The sequence below is a fragment of the Berghia stephanieae genome, chromosome 8, assembly GCF_034508935.2.
Source record: "Berghia stephanieae isolate SIO BIC M18660-M18661 chromosome 8, UCSD_Bste_1.3, whole genome shotgun sequence".
Classification (NCBI taxonomy): Eukaryota; Metazoa; Mollusca; class Gastropoda; order Nudibranchia; family Aeolidiidae; genus Berghia; species Berghia stephanieae.
Window position 1 is genome coordinate 30237608 of NC_088367.1, and position 13204 is coordinate 30250811.

Consider the following 13204-nt stretch of genomic DNA (forward strand, 5'->3'; position numbering starts at 1 on the left):
TGATCAGTGGCCGAGTTATTATTCAAAGAATCCACACTTACGGTACTGGTATCTCTGTGTTGTGGTTTGATGTTTTCTATGAGTTGTCATTTTGAATTTTGTTCAATCATAGATATTATTAAACCCTTTATCCGTCAACTGTACTCATGAGCGTGTCGACAAGGATGGGTACATGAAATGGACAGAGGCGGGGATGATAGACAGTAGAGGTAAAGAAGATAGAGCAAAAGGTACCTCCCATTCCAGTATTTATGGGAAATAAGAAACATCATCCCGTATATACTTCCCAACCCAGTATTTATGGGAAATAAAAAACACCATCCCGTAGGTACCTCCCATCCTAGTATTTATGGGAAATAAAAAACACCATCCCGTAGGTACCTCCCATCCCAGTGTTTATGGGAAATAAAAAACACTATCCAGTAGGTACCTCCCATCCCAGTATTTATCAGAAATAAAAAACACCATCCAGTAGGTACTTCCCATCCCAGTATTTATGGGAAATAAAAAACACCATCCAGTAGGTACCTCCCATCCCAGTATTTATCAGAAATAAAAAACACTATCCATGAGGTACCTCCCATCCCAGTATTTATAGGAAATAAAAAAAACACCATCCCATATGACATGTATTTTCTGACATTTATCTTATGAACGCTTTTCTTTTTCATTTTCATCACAATCAATTGATGTAGTTATTGTTTTTATTATTATTATTATTATTATTATTATTATTATTATTATTATTATTATCATCATCATCATCATCATCATCATCATCATCATCATCATCATCATCATCATCATCATCATCATCATCATCATCATCATCATCATCATCATCATCATCATCATCATCATCATCATTATTATTATTATTATTATTATTATTATTATTATTATTATTATTATTATTATTATTATTATTATTAGTATTATTATTATTATTATTATTATTATTATTATTATTATTATTATCATCATCATCATCATCATTATTATTATTTTATTATCAATATCATTACTACTATTACTACTACTACTACTACTACTACTACTACTACTACTACTACTACTACTAGTAGTAGTAGTAGTAGTAGTAGTAGTAGTAGTAGTAGTAGTAGTAGTAGTAGTAGTAGTAGTAGTAGTAGTAGTAGTAGTAGTAGTGTTTCATTCATCCTGTTTTGTTGATAAAGGGGAAACCCGAAACATTCATTTGATCTATTTTTGTAATTAAATTGAAGCTTACATTCAATTTCACATTATTATTTATTGTAAGAATTAGGAAGAAAAGTCGTGACGTTACAATTTTTACTTTTTTGTTTCTTGAGTCCTTGGAAGTATAATGTACGTAACCGGCCCTTCTTGGGCTTAATAATGAATAATGAATTTAATGAATCGTAAGTCAGAACTATTTTAGTAGAAAAATGTGTAGGCAGATTTTAAGAATTGCGAGACGAAAAAGAGCGAGGATGGATAATCTGTATTGACGACCATCATCTTAAGATGTTTAGACTAGAAATAAATAAAATGCCAGCAATCTGAAAACAGAAAATCATTCACACAAGGTTTTCAGTCCTCCAGATCTATATGCTTTTTTAGTTATGTATTTTTTGATTAAATCTACTTTTTATAATACCACGGATATATGTGAGAATACACTCTGATAACAATGACAATGTCGTAACAAAATGAGATCGACTAAATGAATACCACTTCCTGTTTTTTTTTCACTTTTGCACTGCACAAATCTAGATAAGATGTAGACTTCTGTTGTCATTATACGCCGGCAAGAAAAGACTGAACCCGATATTGGAAGTAACAATTTATCATTAATCACGAATGGAAATTCTTCACTTGCATCTTTGAAATGACATACAACATAGCATTACATGGAAAGCCATCTCCAGAGCATAGTCTTACTCCCCCTGATCTAAAATTGCAACCTCTGCTTGTAAGAAGAAAAAAAGTCCAAATCATCACAAAACCGAACATAGCAAGACACACTTATTGAGATAAAATAAACGAACTTACATCTTCATGCAGACATAGAAACAAGGCACACCTTTTATTATGAACCACCGTAACTGCGAAGCCGAAAACGTACGATGCCAGCCGAAATAAACACAACAGTATACTTTCATTTTGACTTCCTGACGAGAGCAAATACTCGAAACAATATTATTGTAAAAGTTGATCATAATTATCTATAGTTGGTTCACAAATAATCATACGAATATTCATAAGTTTATGAAAATTAGAATATGACGCAAAGATCATTGCAAATAATAAATATACTAACAAGTCTGTATGAAACGGCGCCAGCTGGCGTGCACTTATTTGCAGGTCTGATAATCCGATTTCTTATGACTTATGGGTGTCACTTTACTGTAGAACGAGCTTAAGTCTCAATGGGAAATTGACTTAAGGCGACCATGGGTTCTTATTTTTCAAACCTGTTGCTGTGCTATCTTGTGTTGACAACACCTCTCAGTCTTCCTATGAATACCACTCACCATGGTTATATAAACCCATGGCAGGTCACTTGCTATTCTTCGCACAATGCAGGGTTGTTTGTGTTAAAATCGTTCGGGGCCGGAAAATAGCAAGGCATAGTGCAGGTTACTGTACTGTTTAAGTACGTAAACGGGTGACCACAATCATTGCATAGAGAAGGCAAATTTATGCAATATCATTATGATCTAAAAGAGATCATTAAAATCATAGAACATAGACGACAGATCTGTTACTATGCATATGTCCCAATAAAATAAAGCACAGAGAAGGCCGAAACTGTGTTAAACTGGCCGATTCGGTAACAAACTAAATATAACACAGAGAAGACCAAGACTGTGTTATAAAAATATTAAATGCTGGACGGTTCGGTGACAAATTAAAAATCGACTTATGTCGTAATATCTCCCTAAAAGAGTGTGGTAATTGATAATAATATAATATTAGGTGCCCGTCAAAAATTGATTCGGTCGAATCCCGATCCAGGTCCAAAAGGATAGTGCAAAGTGTTGGACGTAAAACGAATTTGAGAAGCACGGTTGTTCTCAATATTTGTTGGGCCGTGTTCGGTACAGAGTGAAGAAATTTCCACACTACACATCTTCTTCACAAAAAGTCAGAGCAACGCTGTTACAAGAAAATAGAAGAGCAAAACCTGAGACGACAAGAAGACAAGATTTGTTTGTGTGTATTGTATTGCCTTTACAATGTTACTGAATAGGTACGCTTTGGTTGTCAAAACCTTTACATTTTATTTTTGATATTTTCTTATTTTTAAATAAAGTTATAATTTAATTAAATCAGCAGACCTGTTTAATAATGTAAAGCTATATCATTAGTAAGTAATATCATTAGTCCGATTGTGGTCGGAAATATCTTTATATTTTAATGTCATAAAATCAGTGACAATGGAATTAAATGACCCTCTTCTTGACAAAATCTCTCAAACCTGGAACTTTGATGAAGACTTCACGAAGTACCAAGTTCGAGAATTTTGCCAAGATGAGAGTCATTTAAATCAATCGACTTTTTAAGGAGTTTTCTGGCCAAATGTTTGAATACGTGTTTATCCAGAGTACGGCATTTAAATGATTAAATAAGCATAAAACAATAATAATAATAATAATAATAATAATATAATAATAATAATAATAATAATAATAATAATAATAATAATAATAATAACATATACTTTATTCATAAAAAAATGGAAATTCATTTACATATATGCAAATGCACAAAAATATAAAAAAATATACAACCAAGAACCAATAGCAACACTTTATATATTAATTTGCTAAATTGAGATAGGCGATACCTCTGGCCTTTAGTCCAAACTTGTGTGTGTATATTTAAAAGTAGTATTTAATTTAAATCACAGTTGCGCGTTAAAAATTCGAACACCATGTGGCAAAAATGAATTAAGGTGACGTGTTGTCTTTGTTTTTATAGATATAAGGCAACGGCTCCTCATGGAGAACTTAATATATTTGTGAAGGATTAATAAGAGTAAGAAGGATTAAGAATAATAAGATTTATTATTGAAGAAAGAAAAAAAGCGATATTGTTAACACTTACCGAAGGCATACTTGAGATTCATTTTGTTAGACGTTTGCGATGCACGAGCACAACAAGAATAGAAACAACAGTTGGTAGGAACTCGAAAATATCTAAAGAGAATGATAGACCGTGTTGACTATATACTACTGTCTCACATCGAATGAGAAATCCAAATCATATGACGTAGAATAGATTCATCACGTGTTACATTCAATGGTCTGACAAAACACTTGTTACATTATTGTAACATTCTACACCTGAGTATGATGAAAATAAGCGAGCAGCGATCCTTTTGCAAAGACACAACATTGGGGCTCTGAAGAGGTGATAGATCTATTGATAAGATAATATATAAATAGATAAGAAAAGAGTCCATCTTTTAATAGCATTATCCTTATGTGATGTCTGTGCATAGATACGAAGATGCCCGCAATAACATGACGTCACGTACTTAATAACACTCACGTTAATCAATGTTAATATATTTTTGAATAATAATCATAGGATCAAACTTACTCAAAATAGATCTCACATCTCTATCTATATTTGGATTTGAACTTGAAAAGTTTTGGTGCAATAGACAGAAGCCTTACAGTTTGATCAAGGAATCGTCGTGTGAACACGACACATGGTCAACCGTGATCAAAACAATTCGTCGTTTTATTGCCATCATTGTCTTCTGACACAATCGATACTCGCAAAAACAGAGAGCTGGGGAGTATTCTTCGTTCAGTCGTCACGTCTTATTGGTCCCTTTATATTCTGTTCGTGTTATCACCTAATTGACAATGTTGCTTTGTTAACAACGACCATCTCCACGTGTTACCTCCCCCCCCCCCCCCCCTTGTACAGATTTTACAGTCGAATTCAATAAATGGAATACAGCTGCTCTAAATAATTAGTTCCGAGTTATAAGTCATATATTTGTGAATTATTAATCACAAGACTTCGCGAAACGGTTATAGAAAAAAAAAAAATAATAATACTATACTATCAACTTAAGTAACTGCGACTGTAATTTTAATCATCTCGCCTCATTGGACACTGCATTCTAAATATCTCATTTTATTTTTTGTCACCTCACCAGTTCCATCTCACCATGAGCTTAAAATTTCTAGCATCAAAAAATATTTCATTGTTTAACTGAAAAAGATCAGGAAATTTCGACTTGGTGTTACAATAATGTTACAGAAGAATTGTTTCTACCTGTTATTATTATCATTATTATAATTATTATTTTATATAGAGCCAGTGTCCACAAATAGTGCTCAGATTTGCTTTACAATAGTTGTTTTTTGGGGGTTTTTTTGGTATCACACAAGTTCATTCATTCGACTACGAAATCACTACAACAGTCACACACACACACACACACACACACACACACACACACACACACATCTTGTTCGAAGTTCACATAGAATCACGAAAAGCAGGATGAAAAAGATTTGTTTTTAAATGCCGTTTGAAGACTGATAAACTTTCACATTGTCGGGTTTTAGGTGGTAAAGACTTCCATATGATTGGAACCGAAAATACAAAACCACGCTCAGCAAATTTTGTTCTTGGGATGTTTTTCTTGGCAAAGAACTGGCGGATCGCAGAGATCGAGTTGGTCTATATTTCCTCACAAGGCATTCGATGTATTCAGTATTCAGGTGATGTATGGTGAAAACAATTGGTAGCAAACATGCGATTTTGCATATTATTTTTCTCTCTATTGGAAGCCAGTGAAGTGACTTAAGGACCGGTGTTATATGGTCCCATGATTTTGTCCTTGTAACTATAGATAGTTCGAAGATGACGTCACTCAGGCATTTGTTATTGTTCTTGCCATCCGCGTTTGTGAGTTGTTCTCACTAAACTGTATTAATCAGACTATAAAAGTTCATGGTTACACAGAGTTTGTGTGTTGGTCCGTTATACTTCCGGATGGCAATGTTGTGAACTCCTTGGCCAAGCGCATTCTATCTATACGAGCAGCTTTGTTTTGCATAAACTGTAGTCTGTTCAGCGATGTTTTTGTTGGGCGTACAGGAAAGAGTTACACTAGTCCAAGCGGCTGGTAACAAGGGCATGGATGAGTGTTTTGCATGTGTCGTCATCAATAACATTTCGTATTATGCATATCATTTGGAGAGCGCTATGAATCGCCTGACAGCACTTAGTTATGTATGCGCGCATGTCTAGGTGAGTGTCAAAATAGAAACCAAGGTTTCGAACGACATTGGAAATTTTAATAACAGATTCTCCGAGGGAGAGTTGGTTAATGAGTATATATATCCTTTCCTGTCTTTTTGAATACAATCAGCTCAGTTTTGTCCTCGTTGAATTTAAGCTTGTTGTTTGTCATCCATGCTTTAACGTTATATAGACATGCTGCGAGTCGCTGTTTTGTTTCTTCGATGTTTTTTTTAATAAAATTGGAGTGAATAACTGGGTATAATCGGCGTGAGAGATGATGACTGAGACAGAAGGTCGTGATGATGTTGCTTAAGGGCTCCGTGTAAATTGTGAAAATATAAGGGCCAAGCACTGAACCCTGTAGAACCCCAAATTGCAGCTTTGTTTGTGATGAAAGGGAATAATTTATGAGAATGCGCTGTGACCTGTCTCGTAGATAGCATGAAAACCTAGATTTTTGTCTCCGATTCCAAAGAGCCTCTGCATTCGGTCTAGTAGTTAGTAGTATTACGTGATCCACAGTGTCGAACGTTTAGGTCCAGCAGCAGCAGTATTGCATCGCTTTTGTCAAGTTGGTCGACAATATCATTGTGGATACGCAAACGTGTTGTTTCTGTGCTGTATAATCGCTTATAGACGGATTGAAAAACAATATGCAAATTGTTGAAATTTATGTAGTTGTTGAGACGTTTGACAATGAGTCTCTCTATTAATTTTGAAATGAAATGAAGGTTCGATACTGGCCTGTAGTTTTTTAATTGATCGCTGTCTAAATTTTTCTTTTTCAAGAGTGGAGTAATTAGAGCTTCTTTGAAGCAGCTTGGAATGTCTGCATTCTCGATAGACCTATTTGAAATCGAAGTGATAGGAGGTGTGACTTCCTTTAAACATTCTTTCAAAAGCCACGTTGGTATAACATCAAGTTTGCTTTGTTTATTTTGGGCTTTCTTAATTAATTCAGTAACCTCAGTAGAATTCAGTAGAAATTTTATAAAGTAATCATTGAAGCGCTCCTCAAGTTCTGATTTGTTTTGGTGTGATGGCAGAAATTTTCCCCACTATCAAACTGTTCAGGACATTAAAAAGCTTCTTACTGTTGCCTTTACTATCGTCCACCTTGTCTCTGATAGATTTTCTTTTGGTTTCGATTATCAGAGTGTTAGTTGCAGTTCGTGCTTGTTTATATCTCTCCGTGTATTGTGAGTCTTGTTTTCCGCCATATTTGTTCTGCTTCTCATCTCGTTTGTTTTGACAATCAAATTTCCTCAGTGAACCATGATGTGTCAGGCCTTATGGTGATAACTTTGGTGGCAACTGAGCATGGTGATCAAGAAGTTCAGACACAATTTCGTTAAAAATAGAAACTTTGTCATCTGCTGTGTATGCACGTTCAACTTTGGTGGTAAGACCGGATGTAATAATGTCCATTTTAAATTTCTCAATATCTTATGACTTATATTTTCGAAATGGTGCTGTCTTTTTTGTTGGTTTAGGTTTTTCCAAATTCATTCCGAATAAAACAGACTGATGATCTGAAATGTGGTAACTTTGTACGTGGATGTTATTCAACAAAGTGTCATCACGGTGTTTAATGATGAGGTCTAACGTGTTTCCCTTTTTATGTGTCGGTTGTGTGATGAGTTGAACATAGTTCTGTGCCTCAATCCAATGCATTGTTATCCGACCCGTCATTCACATGGATGTTGAAATCCTCTAAGATGTAAAGATTGTCTCCGCATTGGGTATTCGAACAGGAATTCCGATTTGTTCTTGTTTATATTTCATCGGTCAAGGCAACGATTGAGACCGCTCAACAGGAATAGGTCACCCAAGTCTAATATATATATATATATATATATATATATATATATATATATATATATATATATATATATATATATTATTTAAAATATTTACCACAATGTTTGGGACAGTCTACATCAATGTTTCAGGCTTAATTTGCCATCGTCAGGACTGAGTTGTTTTGTTGACTGTTGTTGTTTCAACAACAGTCAACAAAACAACTCAGTCCTGACGATGGCAAATTAAGCCTGAAACATTGATGTAGACTGTCCCAAACATTGTGGTAAATATTTTAAATAATAATTCGCTCCATTACTACATGTCGAGCACTTTTCGTACCATATTTGTATCAAACACGATTCAATATATATATATATATATATATATATATATATATATATATATATATATATATATATATATTTTTTTTTTTTTTTTTTAAAATATACAAAAACAAAACAAAAACAAACAAATTTCCCCCCTCTCCTTCCACTTTCTAACCTTCCTCCTGCTCGTCATCATCATCATCGTCGTCGTCGTCATCACCATTATCGTGTCACCATGACATACATACAAATACAAAAATAATAGATGTATGTACGTTGATGTAGCGTATAACTCAGTTGCCTATACATCAGTTTTAAGCAACTTCATGTGCGACTATGTGGTTTGTGATATGACAATCATTTGCCGATTGGAGGTCCTGTGTTTGAGTCTCACATTATCTCACCGTACTCGGGTGTAAAACGGGTACCTGGTCGTTAACAGCGTTGTCTCTGTCGGGAAAAAAAATATCGCCAAGCAGGCGTCATATCTCGTTCTACATATTACGTATTGCTGTTGGCCAGGGGCTCTTTGTAAAGCGCTTTGAGTACGTTTGGAGGATCGAGACGTTTTGGTAGAGACAGTTAGACCATCTATCCATCGATCAGTGAGAGCCTCGTCAGTATGTGAATACCAGCAGATGGATGCAATAGCAATAATACCCGAGAGGTGAGCGTTTTCATTGATATGTCACGTATGATCTATTCAATAGAAATACGATCCATAAACAATGCCCACGTGAGTTAAACCCAGCATCATGTTTCACAGTCTATTATCTATGATTTGGAAATAAGCACAAAGTTGGGAAAACAAAATTACAATTAAAAAATTGCTTTTTTAATTTTTAATATATTTTTTTTAACGGTCAATATCCCTATACCTGTTTATTGACGTATTTAAAAGACAGAGATAAATCTAAATTGGCAAAGTAACGACAAACAGTGGGTGTCTCCCATTCCTGAAATTAAAAAAAAAAATAATAATATAAAAATATAAAAAATTGCTGTAAATAAAATTGTTAGAGAGCTGACTGTTGAAAACATATAACAGTGTGCACAAGCTGTGAGGGAAGGCACAGTTTCCTGGCAAGAATACCCCCCCACCCCCCCACCCCCCCAAAAAAAAAATATTAAAAAAAACTGCAAGTTTGGTGCTTGTGTTGGACTGCTCCTAATGGCAACTGATCCTAGTCCTAGTTCTTTGTTGTAACGTCGAATTTCATCTTCTGGAACATCCTTCAGTCCTGGCATTCCATGCTGTTCAGTAGCACATGGCAACATTTTTAAAGAATAATCAAAGACTTTGTCAAAATTTGAAAAACTTGCAGATTTTGCGGTTGCAATGTAAATCAGAAATTCTCTAATTTTGCGGCCCCGAGCTGTGCAAAAAAAAAACCGCGGGGCCAGAAATGGTGGGTTTTATGTTTTGTATCATGGTCTTAATTTATTTTTTTTCACAGCAAGAAAAATGTTCAATTTTTATATTTGAAATAGAAATAAATAAAATGATTGATCAATAAATGAATACAATAATGTGTCCTTGCTAATTTACTTACTTCATGAAATTTATTTTGATGTAAAAAAACCAAAAAAAACCCAACATTTTTGAAGTAAACGTTTTCATGTCAATAAGTATGAATTACAAATTTTCTGATATGACCACAATGTATAAAAGTAAATTTTCCGTGGCCAAAATAATAAGTAAAAGTAAAAGTGTCTGGTCAAAATGTGTAAAGCGTAAGTTAAAAGTTTTGTGGGTAAAATGTGTGAAGTAAAAGTTCCTTGGCCAAAATGTGTGAAATAGAATGTTTTCCAACAGAAATACATGATTTAATGTATGTTTTCTGGGCAAAATGTCTGTATTAGTAATAGCTTTCTGTAAACCAAGATGTATCGTATCATAAAATGCTTAAAACCGTTACAAAATGCAAGACTTTGCCATGTCTTGCTTTTGAATGCCTTCTCGAGGATTTCGCAATGACCGAAAACCACAGAAGTACTCTCGACAGAGTAGAGACGTAGCAGATATGACTGGTGAACCTATAATATGTTACAGTGAATGACATAAACAATCGGATGGTGAAAACGTTTGAACTGAGATATTGCCAACTTTAGTTAGAAGTTTAATTTTTATCAAAAATGTGTTCTTGTCATACATGATTAAATCTACTCTTTTTGTATATCTTCGGGAAATATCAAAGCTTAATTTCACAACTTAAATATTTTTTACAGCTAGTCAAGTTGAAAAAGTATGAAATTTGAGAAAGTTGCTGGATACCTTTCCTATACATCTGACCATAACTTCATGAAAAATCACCCGATTTACTTCAAATAAATTATTAATATGCTCCGGGGTGCATATTCTTTCAGAAAATGAAAAAAAAGTGCAAATCCAAAATGTTCACCTTCCGACGGATCATGTCATTCACTGACAAACAGAAGCAGCGATGTCCTCAATAAGTTTTTCAGTCAGACTTCTAAATTTATCAATGACATGATTGGTGTCCCCATCCCACAAAAGGTTTCTCACCAAAAATATAGGAAATCTTACTAAAATGTCAAAATGGAACTTTTCTAGCCAAAATGTGTCAAGTAAAAGTTTTGTGACCAAAAATGTGTAAAGTAACAGTTTTCAGGTCAAAATTTATGAAAAATTATTTTATTAAAAATTCATGAAATTACTTTTTTTCTGGCCAAAGTGGACAATAATTTATTAAATGAAGGCTTACACCTTAAAATGTATGAAATAAAAATTTTCTGGTCAAAATGTTTAAAATTCAAGGGTAAATTGTATGCAGTCATATTTTTCTGAACAATATATTATATGAACATAACGTGTTTTAGCCAAAATTGATTAAATATAATTTATTTAAACAAAGTGTGTAAAGTAAAAGTTGTCAGGCCAAATTGTTTGAAGTGAATAATGGTTTTCCTGCCAAAATGTGTGAAATCAGTTATTTTTTCCAAAATGTGTGAATTAAACGATTTCTGATAAAAATGCTTGACATTAAATTTTTCTGGCCAAAATGTATGAAATAACCGCTTTCTGACCCAAATGTGTGAAATAATAGTTTTCTAGCCAAAATGTGTAAAGTAAAAGTTTTCAGGCAAAATTTAGAAAATAAAATCTGGTTGATTATGGTGTCTGAAACGAACTTATTTTTACACAAAATGTGTGAAATAAAAGTTTTGGGGTACAAAAAAAAAGTGCCATTGATTTTTTAAATTGCTTTTGTTTATTTTAGCTGTTTTTAGCAACTTTTTAAAAATGTATCGGCCGATTTTCTTGATGTTTATATCTCAATGAGACGAGATCAGTGATATACTTTGTTTGTGTCAAATGTAATGAGAACATAGTTTGGCTTTTTTATCTATCAACTATGCCTGGATATATTCATCAAGGTGGTGATTGTGAATTGTGAAGCAACTATCAGATAACCGTCTTCTAATGCGTCAGGGTGGCTCAATGCATAGTTGACAGCTGTCAGAACGACCAATCGTTGAAGGGTCAAGATGTTCAATAGCCAATCGTTATTCAATCAGAAAACTCAGGAGAACAAAAGTTTGAAATATGGTGATGGACGGACCTATGAAATCGTTTATGGGCGGAGTTTAGCCATGAGTGACCGTACAGAACGAAAATGCAACTGCAGACATCAAAGAGTAAGCTTATATCATCAAAGGATGTCTACATGATTGATATGGCCATATAGGGAACTCATTATCTACACCTCCAAAAATAATCTGAACACTAGAGGGTCCACCGCCACCATCTATTCTTATAGAATTGTGAGTCGAACGTCCCAAAGTTTTCGACCAATCACAGGCCAAGGCCAACCCTTCTGTTTCGCAAAACATGTAACACCTTTTAGAGTAGGCCTAATAGCTAAAATCTAACAGTAAAAAATATAATTGTGAGGAATTTGAAATTCACATTGCTGAAATCAGCTTGAAAAATGAGGAACATTTGTCTTTATTTCAGAAAAATCGGCTGAAAACCAACTGTTTTACGAATAGATTTGATTTAAAAAATTGCATTTGTATATTTTAGCTTTTTTAAGCAACATTTTTATTTATCGGCCGATTTTCTTGATGTTTATATCACTTTTCACATCTCAATGAGACGAACACGTTGGTGTACTCGTTTGATTCAAAAGATTTTAAAACACAAATTTCATTTTTTGATTGCAAGTCCAGCCTTACTGTAGTGATATTAGTAGTAGTAGTAGTAGTAGTAGTAGTAGTAGTAGTAGTAGTAGTAGTAGGAGTAGTAGTAGGAGTAGTAGTAATGAACTTTTGATTAGTGCCCAGTGTAAGACTAATTACCATGAATTATTATTTATAAAAATATCTCCTCAAATACGATTTTAAATATTAAAAAGATAACCATCATTAGGTAATAATTGTATTTCGTTTTGTTTGGTTTGTTTTGTTTTTTCGCGCGACATATACTTGCGCATGTAGGTCATGGGTAAATGGCGACGTGCAGAAACCATTTTGTAAAACACATATAGGGGGATAGAAGACCCAGTCAGTTATGGGAGGACGAAGAAATAAGCAGTATCTATAAAATCTAACATTCTATAGTGGGGAAATGATCTACACTGTTTAAAAAATATATCTTACAAAAAGATAAAATCCCACTGCCCCGTCTTCCTTTGAGCAAAAGATGCCAGGCTGGGCCCATGTGAAACCGAATGGTCCTATTCCAGAACAATGACACTGAGCCTCATAGAAATGACACATGATTTATGGAAAGTAGGGAGCAGGCACCGTGTAAGATAAAGATCTGAACAAGTGTGTATGAACGGTGCCAGACA

The 13204-nt window shown here is 34.0% G+C and overlaps 1 long non-coding RNA gene across 1 annotated transcript in view; it reads right to left on the reverse strand.

The window, feature by feature from the left end:
* Window positions 1-4251, reverse strand: part of LOC144978496 (uncharacterized) — a 16842-nt gene extending 12591 nt beyond the window's left edge. Inside the window, exon 1 of the long non-coding RNA XR_013646518.1 lies at window positions 4093-4251. This is a non-coding gene — a long non-coding RNA (uncharacterized LOC144978496). The remainder of the gene's footprint in view (window positions 1-4092) is intronic.
* Between the last annotated feature and the right edge of the window lie 8953 nt (window positions 4252-13204).